This window comes from Moschus berezovskii, chromosome X (assembly GCF_049115385.1).
Source record: "Moschus berezovskii isolate FMDL1 chromosome X, NW_MosBer_1.0, whole genome shotgun sequence".
Taxonomy (NCBI): domain Eukaryota; kingdom Metazoa; phylum Chordata; class Mammalia; order Artiodactyla; family Moschidae; genus Moschus; species Moschus berezovskii.
In genome coordinates this window covers 78,985,517-78,997,971 of record NC_142488.1, presented here as the reverse complement: position 1 = coordinate 78,997,971, position 12,455 = coordinate 78,985,517, and positions in this window count along the sequence as shown.

Below are 12,455 nucleotides of genomic sequence, written 5' to 3'. Positions count from 1 at the left end.
TTATGCAATGTATTTCTGTTACTGTTGACATGTATAATGTATTTCTGTCGACATGGGTTTTGTCAGATGGCTTCAGATGAGGACAATGGGCGACCCGAACCTTCAATCTCTGTCTTTGAGATACATATAGCAATCAAAAATTTGCAAACTACCACTGTGGGCTTAAGCACAAAGCAAAGTTAAAACATAGATACCATTCCAGAGGTGCTTCCCAGGTGGCTCAGCGGTAAATAATCCACCTAACAAGCACAATAGGCTTGTTCGATCCCTGGGTCAGGAAGATCCTTTGGAGAAGGAAATGGAAACCACTCCATTATTCTTGCCTGGAAAATTCCATGGGCAGAGGAACCTGGCAGGCTACATTCCATGGGGTCACAAGAGTCAGACACAGCTTAGCGACTATACAACAGCAACAACAACACTCTCAGAGGGAGGCAGGGCTGTTTCTGCAAACTGAAACCAGCCCTCCCATACAGGATTAAAGGAGTTGTTCTGGGAGGAAGCAGGTGTGACCATGGGTAAGTGACAGGAGATCGCTATTTAATTGACTCTCCTGAGTTCTGTAACAACTTATTATCGCATATGCCTTCACCCTTGATTTGTTAAGAAATGCTCACCATGGGGAGGGCAAAGCCACATACATATTTTATTATAATGTCGGTATAATGAGTGTGGGTTTATTAGAGATTATACGCCTGTCTAGGCTGGGCATGCGTAGCCCATAGAAGTTGTCTTGTGTTACAATGCTCCCTCTTTATCAGGATAAGCTGCCCACAACTTGACCATAGTTTAGTCTGTCCTGGTGAGAGGGTAACAGGAAGGAAGGCCAGGGATCGCCAAACGGAGGAAATAGGCTGCAAGTGCCAGACATTTTTATCTCTCTTAAGCGACAGGAGGAAACAAACTAGAGATATATTTTTTCTTCTCTACACAAATTTAAAAGGAGGTTTCTCTTAAAATACTGTGTTGCTATAATGACACCTGGTTTCACCTGAAATTAACTATTCTCAAACCTTGAGTTAACCAATGCATTTTTCTTATGGAAATGTTTACTATGCATTTACCCCAAACTGTGTCTTCAAGTCGGTTCTGCCTAATGGCTCAGAACCTACTTGACAAACCAGTATGTTTATACTCAGACATTGTTCCTCTAATCTATGTAAATGAAACTATGTATGATAATCTTCCTTTCTACAAGAATCAAATCAATCGTTTTATGGCCTGGGATGAATCCTCTGGTGCCAAGATTATCCCAAAATACATCTTATGGATGAGGGGCCTGGTGCCATTCTGAGTTTTAAGACACTCCTTTCTTACATTAACAGACTGCTAGTGACTATATAACATCCAGCTGAAGACTAGCAGGGGGGTACTCTTTCTGTCCCCTTCTGATGCCTGTGTCAGAAACTTTCTATCTCCTTTATACTTTAATAAAACTTTATTACACAAAATCTCTGAGCGATCAAGCCTCGTCCTCTGGCCCCAGATTGAATTCTTCTCCTCTGGAGGCCAAGAATACAGGAGTCTTTTCATTCAGCAACTGAAGAAGGAATTCACGGGGCCTGGACTCCATCTTAGGCCTGTTCATGCTGATCATGCTCGCCCACCTCTCCAATGGGCCCATGGAAACTACAAAAGAAGGATAAGACCCCCTATGGACAGGGGAATCTTGAAGATCATATCCAGGTCACTCATTGCCTAAGAGAAAACATACTCTAATCACCCCTACCTCCGGACAGATCATAAATTTTTTCTGTATCTATCGAAGTATAACTGCAGGCTTATTGATTATTAACTGTCAGAACACCTAACACATGAATGATGGGGTTATTGTGATTGTATTTACTCTTCCTTTGTTTATGTAAGTCTCTAGGAGTTTGGGGTGGTGGGTTTGGACACGTACACATGGGGTATACAAGATTTTCACAAATGCTGGTCGGGGTCCTTGGCTAAGAGGAGACTCTGCCTTGGGCCCGCTGGTGTAATAAACTGCACTCCACTATCTGCATTGCCTTCTGAGTGAGTTTGTTTCCCGGAACGCGTGGCTACAACACAACAACCTTTCATCTTGGGGGCTCATCTGGGATCCTCAGGACAGGGTAAAGATGCTTGGAGCTCTAGCTCTTTGTTCTCTTACGGAACACGCTTTCTGCTGTACCTTACTAACTCTACGGTGTGCATGTGTGAATGAATGAAATGCCCTGCATGAAGCAAGTGAAGAGCCCTGCTCTGTGGTTCCATGATGATCTCAAACGGCTTATGGCAAAAACCTGTTGGGGGTTTATACAGACCTGCCAATGCCAAGAGGCACCCAATGTCTCCTTTGGGGACCAACCAGAAATGGGCAAAGCATGTGGACTGAACTCTCTTTTCTTGGTCAAACTTTTCTGTCTCTTTGACCATTTCATAACTCCTTGGAAATTAGAAGTACTAACCTAATCTATCAGATCATAGACTTTCAAGGGACTTGTGATCTATGCTATTACAGTGTAATGTGACTTAGGTCCCAAATTTGGATTGGTAGTCAAAAAGCCTCGCTAGGAATTGGAATTTCAAGGTCAAGAGAGGCTCTCCAGATTGTTGGGGCATAACTAGACTATTCTATTCTTGTCTTTAGCCACCATCACCTCTTTGTTGCTACTGTCAGGGGAAAGAGCCCAGATGGTTGGGGTATGACTTGGTTATTCCTCTGTAATAAGAAAAAAAAAAATATTTTTTTTCCCACCTATGTCACATCCTTTCTGCTAATGTCGACTACTTAGCATTTCTATTTTTCACATCTGTGAATTAAATCTTAAGATAGCTTCATCATGTGGTAAAGGTGAAATAGAATAATATATGTAAATTGTATAACCAATACTTGATGCTTTCTAAATTGTAGCTCTGGTCATTCATAGTCATCACCATCTTCTTTTTTAAATGTCAAAGAAAATATTTTCATTGTATTTTATTCTTGTTATTTTTTTTAAGTTTGACTCTATATACACATACATATGGGCTTGCCAGGTGGCACTAGTGGTAAAGAATACGCCTGCCAATTCAGAAGATTCAAGAGCCATGAGTTTGAAACCTGGATCAGGAAGATCCTCTGAAGAAGGAAATGACAACTGGCTCTAGTATTTTTGCCTGGAAAATTCCATGGACAGAGGAGCCTGGTGGGCTGCAGTCCATGGGGTCGCCAAGAATGGGACATGACTGAGCATGCACACACACACATATACACATAAATATTGCATCCTCTGAGTTCCTTGGCATGTCCTTCTTTAAATCTTTTTCTTCTCTGTTTCTAGTTCTCCAATAGAAGTTGCCAAATTTAGTATAGTTTAGATGTAGCTGAACCCCACTATATAGTATAGTAAGGTTCTTTGTTTTTATTTTCTGGAGTAACTCACAGTCAATGACAACCTAAGTCCTGTTTTTTGTTCTTAAATGATAGCATAGATAACATAGTTTGGTTATCTTTTTTTCCCCTCCTGAAGTGAACTGCCTCCCATTTACTTATCTTCCAGGACTCTCTAGCTGGTGCTGCTGCTGCTGCTGCTAAGTCACTTCAGTCGTGTCCGACTCTGTGTGACCCATAGACGGAAGCCCACCAGGATCCCCCGTCCCGGGATTCTCCAGGCAAGAACACTGGAGTGGGTTGCCATTTCCTTCTCCAATGTGTGAAAGTGAGAAGTGAAAGTGAAGTCGCTTAGTCGTGTCCGACCCTTAGCGACCCCATGGACTGCAGCCTACCAGGCTCCTCCATCCATGGGATTTTCTAGGCAAGAGTACTGGAGTGGCTTGCCATTGCCTTCTCCACTAGGTGGTGCTAGAGGTAAAGAATCCACCTGCCAAGGCAGGAGATGTAAGAGATGCAGATTCCATCACCAGGTTGGGAAGATCCTCTGGAGGAGGGCATGGCAACTCAGCCCAGTGATTCTTGCCTGGAGAATCCCATGGACAGAGGAGCCTGGCAGGCTACAGTCCATAGGGTTGCAAAAAGTCGGACATGACTGAAGTTACTTAGCACGCATGCACGCAAATTTTTCTTGAAGATTATCTGATGCTTTTTGCCAACTAAAACAATCATGTTGTAGCTTCTTATGGTTTAACACACTCATATAAAGTGCCAATTTTTTTTCCATTTGATTCTGTCCATTTAAATTACCTGAGAGATAGGAAGAAAAGCCATTTAACAATGCACTGTTATGTATGCTTCCTGAAAATTTGTCCTAAAATAACTTAATGAAGGAGTATATCCCAATAGAATATAAGGCCACATTTGTGCTATCCCTTGAGGAATGCTGGGACTCCTCCCCTATTCTCATCTACTCTCTGTCACACTTAAAAATGGCTCCATTCTTAACTTTCTGTACAGTGACTGTCTAAAGCAAATTTTAGAATGCTTTAAGTCCTGATGGCTTTCCCAGGTTCAAGAGAACCTTCAGTTCAGTTCAGTTCAGTTCAGTCGCTCAGTCGTGTCCGACTCTCCGCGACCCCATGAATCACAGCACGCCAGGCCTCCCTGAACCTTACTAATCATCAAAGACCCAGATTAAATATCATTTTCTCTGGGAACACCTTCTTGATTCCTTGAGGCAATTAAACTTCATTTTCCCTCTGTTCCCTGCCCATACTTTATTTGTAGCATCAGATTAATATACTTGTCCTCACAATAGTTAACACAGTGCCTAGAAGAAAAATGCTCAATACATGTGTGAACAAACTTTTAAAAATGAATGAGCAAAATAAATGCTTAAGGTAAAGTTTTTATCTTAAGCTTAAAAAAACCTCAGCAGGGAATTCTTAATAAGATCTGTATGTGAGTTGGTTTGTTAAGAATGAATGGTTGTGAGGAGTGAATGGAGTGGAGAGATGTTTCTGACCCAAATGAGAGGGGAGTTCTCTGTTGAAGAGAAGTATAGAAAGACAGGTAGATAATTCTTACAGTTTTACTTAGAACCAACTATACCTCTATATATCTAATCATGAGAAATTATTTACCTTATACAGGATCAAATGTAAACTAGAAATTGCTGTCAATGTGGAGAAGGTATAGAAACATAGAAACACACATATTAAGAAACAAAGAATGAAAAAAATTAAAGCTGCAATATTTTGATTTGTAAATATCCATTTAGAAGAATTCATTTCTTTGGTAAAGAAGCTATGTTTTAATTTTTAATAAAGTATAATGTGATATATTAAAAATTTTGAATTAAATGTTACATAAAATGAAAAGTTATGTATTGCTCTTGCATGAATGTGTGTCACTCAGATACATGATTTTCTGCTTATCCACCTATAGTGGGGAATTTAATGGAGGGTTCTTTTTTTCTTTTTCTTTTTTCTTATCAGTTTGTCAGAAGAACAGAGGTGTTTAAGTGGTTTAATATATTTCTGAGTGACAAATGTCAATAACTTTATTACTATATGCCCACTACTGTTTTGTTCGTAGAGCAATATTTTCTATGAGATTTTCATTCAATTTTTATGTTTTCTTTTATTAGAAGTAAAATAAATAGGACATTTTTCTATTTAGGGAATATCTTAAGGAATGGCATTCAGTTAGAGAGCTGGAAATTTATAATAAGACAGAACTGATACAGACACAAATATATGTAATATATATATATATACAGACACAGACTATTACATATGGAAATAAATTTTAAAAAAAGCACTTTGAGGATTGTGAGTGGGAAACACTGAAGCATAACATAATTTTTTTCACATTCCAATAAATTTATTCCGTAAAAACAATATACTTTTTGTTTTTGATTTTTTTTTTACAGTAAAATTTTCAACTACAAACCTCGAATACGCTAAGGATGTTCCAAGGACAAGCATAACAGGATTGATAAAACCCAAAATGACTAAATGTGCTCTCACAATGTAAGCTGGCATAAAAATGAATAAAATTTTCTATTATCACAATTACAACAATAATGTACACATAATAACGGTTTGTGGATGAGTATTAACTCTTCTAATTCTAGTTCCAAAAGAAACAACAGATCGTTTAAAAGTCTATATTTAAAAGACAATGCTTTGTCTTACTTCCCATAGGGCTACTGCTGAGTCCAGCTTTAAACTGTAAAGTATCCAGCTTGACTGATTAGCTCAAATTGTATTGGCATTGGGAGAAAATAAATCACTGCCTTTATCTTGGAGTAACACAAAAGACTCACGTAACTTGACATAAGGCAACTGAGTTTGTGTACGCAACAATATGAGTATTGAGAAGTATAAGTTGTCAACTAGCTATTCTACTACAGAACAGGTATTTAACAGAATGGTTCAACTTTACACATGGCCTCAAAACTGAAGGACAATTTTAAGTTCACCTTCAATAGTCCAACATTATGTATCTAGGAACTGGTTCCTGGGTTCTGACACTGAGAAGAAATCCCTTAAGCATTATGTTGAGTGGTCTTTTATTTATTTATTTACTTTTTTGATACTGACATGGTAACAGAATTTTATTTTATTTTTTAATTATTTATTTTTTCACTTTACAATACTCTATTGGTTTTGCCATACATTGACATTAATCCGCCATGGTTGTACATGTGTTCCTCACCCCGAATGACCCTCCAACCTCCCTCCTCATCCCATCCCTCTGGGTCAACCCAGTGCACCAGCCCCGAGTACCCTGTATCATGCATCAAACCTGGACTGGCGATTCAATTCATATATGATAATTTACATGTTACAATGCCATTCTCCCATATCCCATGCTCGCCCTCTCCCACATGGTCCAAAAGAGTGTTCTGTACAACTGTGTCTCTTTTGCTGTCTCGCATACAGGGTTATCGTTATCATCTTTCTAAATTCGATATATATGCGTTAGTATATTGTATTGGTGTTTTTCTTTCTGGCTTACTTCACTCTATATAATAGGCTCCAGTTTCATCCACCTCATTAGAACTTATTCAAACGTATTCTTTTTAATGGCTGAGTAATACTCCATTGTGTATATGTACCACTGCTTTCTTATCCATTCGTCTGCAGATGGACATCTAGGTTGCTTCCATGTCCTGGCTATTATAAACAGTGCTGTGATGAACATTGGGGTACACGTGTCTCTCTCAATTCTGGTTTCCTTGGGGTGTATGCCCTGCAATGGGATTGCTGGGTTGTATGGCACTTCTATTTCCAGGGTTTTGTTTTTTTTTTTTTAATGGTTTATTTTTTTAATTTTTATTTATTTATTTATTGGAAGCTAATTATTTTACAATGTTATATTGGTTGGTTTTGCCATACATTGACATGAATCTGCCCCTGGTGTACATGAGATCCCCTTCCTGAACCCCCCTCCCACCTCCCTCCTCTCCTTATCTTCCTTCTGGGTATTTCCAGTTTTTTAAGGAATCTACACACTGTTCTCCAAAGTGGTTGTACTAGTTTGGATTCCCGCCAACAGGGTAAGAGGGTTTCCTTTTCTCCGCACCCTCTTGACCATTTATTGCTTGCAGACATTTGGAGAGCAGTCATTCGACTGGCGTAAAATACTACCTCATTGTGGTTTTGATTTGCATTTATATGATAATGAGTGATGTTGAGGATCTATTCATGTGTTTGTTAGCCATCTGTATGTCTTCTTTGGAGAAATGTCTGTTTAGTTCTTTGGCCCATTTTTTGATTGGGTCGTTTATTTTTCTGGAATTGAGCTGTACGAGTTGCTTGTATATTTTTCAGATTAATTCTTTGTCAGCTGCTTCATTTGCTATTATTTTCTCCCATTCTGAAGGCTGTCTTTTCACCTTGATTATAGTTTACTTTGCTGTGCAGAAGCTTTAATTTTTATTTATTTATGTCCCATGTGTTTCTTTTCGCTTTTATTTCCAACATTCTGGGAGGTGGATTTAGGATCTAGAGGATTCTGCTGTGGTTTATCAGAGAGTGTTTTGCCTGTTTTCTTCTCAGAATTTTATAGTTTCTGGTCTTATGTTAGGATCTTTAATCCATTTTGAGTTTATTTTTGTGTCTGGTGTTAGAAAGTGTTCTAGTTTCATTCTTGATCAAGTGGTTGACCAGGTCTTTTCTCCATTGTGTATTCTTGCCTCCTTTGTCAAAGATAAGGTGTCCATAGGTGCATGGATTTATCTCTGGGTTTTGTATTTTGTTCCATTGATCTATATTTCTGTCGTTGTGTCAGTACCATACTGTCTTGATGACTGGGGCTTTGTAGTATAGCCAGAAGTCAGGCAGGTTGATTCCTCCACTTCCATTATTCTTTCTCAAGATTGTTTTGGCTATTCGAGGTTTTATGTATTTCCATACAAATTGTGAAATTATTTGATCTAGTTCTCTGAAAAATACCGTTGGTAGCTTGATAGGGATTGCATTGAATCTATAGATTGCTTTGGGTAGTACAACCATGTTCACCATATTGATTCTTCTGATCCATGAACACAGTACATTTCTCCATCTATTTGTGTCCTTTTTGATTCTTTCACCAGTGTTTTATAGTTTTCTTTATATACGTCTTTTGTTTCTTTAGGTAGATATATTGCTTACTATTTTATTCTTTTCATTGCAAAGGTGAATGGAATTGTTTCCTTAATTTCTCTTTCTGACTTCTCATTATTAGTGTATAGGACTGCAAGGGATTTCTGTGTGATGATTTTATATTCTGCTACATTACTATATTCATTGATTAGCTCTAGTAATTTTCTGGTGGAGTCTTTAGGGTTTTCTATGTAGAGGATCATGTCATCTGAAAACAGTGAGAGTTTTACTTCTTCTTTTCCAATCTGGATTCCTTTTATTTTTTCTGCTCTGATTGCTATGGCCAAAACTTCCAGAACTATGTTGAATAGTAGTGGTGAGAGTGGGCACCCTTGTCTTATTCCTGACTTTAGGGGAAATGCTTTCAATTTTTCACTATTGAGGATAATGTTTGCTGTGGATTTATCATATATAGCTCTTATTATGTTGAGGTATTTTCCTTCTGTTCCTGCTTCCTGGAGGGTTTTTTTTTTTATCATAAATGGATGTTAAATTTTGTCAAAGGCTTTCTTTGCATCTATTGAGATAATCATACGGCTTTTATCTTTCCATTTGTTAATGTGGTGTATTACATTGATTGCTTTGTGGATATTGAAGAACACTTACATCCCTGAGGTAAAGCCCACTTGGATATGATGTATGATCGTTTTCATATGTTGTTGGATTCTGTTTGCTAGAATTTATTAAGGATTTTTGTATCGATGTTCATCACTGATATTGGCCTGTGTTTTTCGTTTTTTCTGGCATCTTTTCCAGGTTTTGGTATTAGGGTGATGGTGGCCTCATAGAATGAGTTTGGAAGTTTGCCTTCCTCTGAAATATTCTGGAAGAGTTTGAGTAGGATAGGTGTTAGCTCTTCTCTAAATTTTTTGGTAGAATTCAGCTGTGAAGCCATCTGGACCTGGGCTTTTGTTTGCTGGAAGATTTCTGATTACAGTTTGATTTCCGTGCTTGTGATGGGTCTGATAAGATTTTCCATTTCTTCCTGGTTCAGCTTTGGAAAGTTGAGCTTTTCTAAGAATTTGTCCATTTCTTCCAATTTGTCCATTTTATGGGAATATAATTGCTGATAGTAGTCTCTTATGATCTTTTGTATTTCTGTGTTGTCTGTTGTTATCTCTCCATTATAATTTCTAATTTTATTGATTTGGTTATTCTCCCTTTGTTTTGTGATGAGTGTGGCTAATTGTTTGTCAATTTTATTTATCTTTTCAATGAACCAACTTGGTTGATTTTTGCTATAGTCTCTTTTGTTTCTTTTGCATTTATTTCTGCCCTAATTTTTAAGATTTCTTTCCTTCTACTAACCCAGGGATTCTTAATTTCTTCCCTTCCCGGTTGCTTTAGGTGTAGAGTCAGCATATTTTTTTGTTTGTTTGTTTCTTGAGGTAAGCCTGTACTGCTATGAACCTTTCCCTTAGCACTGCATTTACAGTGTTCCATAGGTTTTGGGTTGTTCTGTTTTCATTTTCATTCATTTCTACGCATATTTTGATTTCTTTTTTTATTTCTTCTGTGATTTGTTGGTTAATCAGCAGCGTGTTGTGCAGCCTCCATATGTTTGTATTTTTAATAGTTTTTCTCCTGTAATTGAGATCTAGTCTTATTGCATTGTGGTCAGAAAAGATGTTTGGAATAATTTCAATTTTGTTGAATTTACCAAGGCTAGATTTATGGCCCAGGATGTGATCTATCCTGGAGAAGGTTCTGTGTGCACTGGAGAAAAATGTGAAATTCATTGCTTTGGGCTGAAATGTCCTATAGATATCAATTAGATCTAACTGGTCTGTTGTATCAGTTAAAGTTTGTGATTCCTTGTTAATTTTCTATTTAGTTGATCTCTCCATAGGTGTGAGTAGGGTATTAAAGTCTCCCACTATCATTGTGTTATTGTTGATTTCCCCTATCATACTTGTTAGCATTTGTCTTACAGATTGCGGTGCTCCTATGTTGGGTGCATATATATTTCTAATTGTTATATCTTCTTCTTGGATTGATCTTTTGATCATTATGTAATGTCCTTCTTTGTCTCTTTTCACAGTCTTTTTCTTAAAGTCTATTTTATCTGATATGAGTACTGCTTCTCCTACATTCTTTTGGTCTCTATTTGCATGGAATATCTTTTTCCAGCCCTTCACTTTCAGTCTGTATGTTTCCCTTCTTTTGAGGTGGGTCTCTTGTAAACAACATATATAGGGGTCTTGTTTTTGTATCCATTCAGCCAGTCTTTGTCTTTTGGTTGGGGCATTCAACCTATTTACATTTAAGGTAATTTTTGGTAAGTATGATCCCTTTCTCAGTTGTTTTATTGTTTTGGTTTCGAGTTTATACACCCTTTCTGTGTTTCCTGTCTAGAGAAGATCCTTTAGCAATTGTTGGATAGTTAGTTTGGTGGTGCTGAATTCTCTCAGCTTTTGCTTCTCTGTAAAGCTTTTGATTTCTCCTTCATATTGAATGAGATCCTTGCTGGGTATAGTTATCTGGGTGTAGGTTATTTTCTTTCATTGCTTTAAGTATGCCCTGCCATTCCCTTCTGGCCTGAAGAGTTTCTATTGAAGGATCAGCTGTTATCCTTATGGAGATCCCCTTGTGTGTTATTTGTTGCTTTTCCCTTGCTGCTTTTAATATTTGTTCTTTGTGTTTGATCTTTGTTAATTTGATTAATAATTGTCTTGATGTGTTTCGCCTTGGGTTTATCCTGTTTGGGACTCTCTGGGTTTCTTGGACTTTGGTCATTTTTTCTTTCCCAAATTTTAAGGGAAGTTTTCAACTATTATCTCCTCGAATATTTTCTCTTGGTCTTTCTTTTTGTCTTCTTCTTCTGGGACTCCTATGATTCTGATGTTGGGGTGTTTAGCATTTTCCAAGAGGTCTCTGAGTTTATCCTCGTTACTTTTAATTCTTTTTTTCTTTTTTCCTGTTTCATTTATTTCTACCATTCTATCTTCTGCCTAACTTATCCTATCTTCTGCCTCCATTTTTCTAGTGTTGGTTCTCTCCAGAGTGTTTTTGGTCTCATTTACTTCATTATACATTTTACATAGACTCTTTTTAATTTTTCTAGGTCCTTGTTAAACCTTTCTTGCATCTTCTGGATCCTTGTCTCCAGGATATTTATCTGTATCTCCATTTTTTTTTTCAGGTTTTGGATCATTTTCACTGTCAATATTTCGAATTATTCATTAGGTAGATTCTCTATCTCTTCCTCGTTTGTTTAGTTTGATGAGCATTTATCCTATACCTTACCTGTTGGGTATTTCTCTACCTTTTCATCTTGTTTATATTGCTGTGCTTCGGGTGACCTTTCTGTATTCGGCCAGTTTGTGGTTCCTCTTTATTGTGCAGGCTCCTCACTGTGGGTGGGATGTGATGGGGGCCTGTCAATGTTTCCTGGTTAGGCAAGTTTTGTCAAAGTTCTGGTGGATGGAGCTGGATTTTTCCTCTCTGGCGTGCAGTGAACTGTACAGTAATTAATTTTGATATGTCAATGGTTTTGGTGTGACTTTGAACAGCCTGTATTTTGAAGCTCAGGGCTATGTTCCTGTGTTGCTGGAGAATTAGCGTGGTATGACTTTCCCTGGGACTCGTTGGCCCTTGGGCAGTGCTTGATTTTAGTGTAGTTATGGAGGCATTTGCTGACCTCCTATTGGTTAATGTTCCCTGGAGTCAGGAGTTCTCAGGTGTTCTCAGGATTTGGACTTAAGCCTCCGACCTCTGGTTTTCAGTATTATTCTTACAGTAGCCTCAAGACGTCTCCATCTATACAGCAACAATGATAAAACATCTAGGTTAAAGATAAAAGGTTTCTCCACAGTGAGGGATACCCGGAGAGGTACACATAGTTACATGGAGAAGAGAAGAGGGAGGAGGGAGAAAGAGGTGACCAGGAGGAGAAGAGGGGGAATCAAAAGGGGAGAGAGAAACCTAGCCAGGAATCACTTCCAAAGATGGAGAAGCTC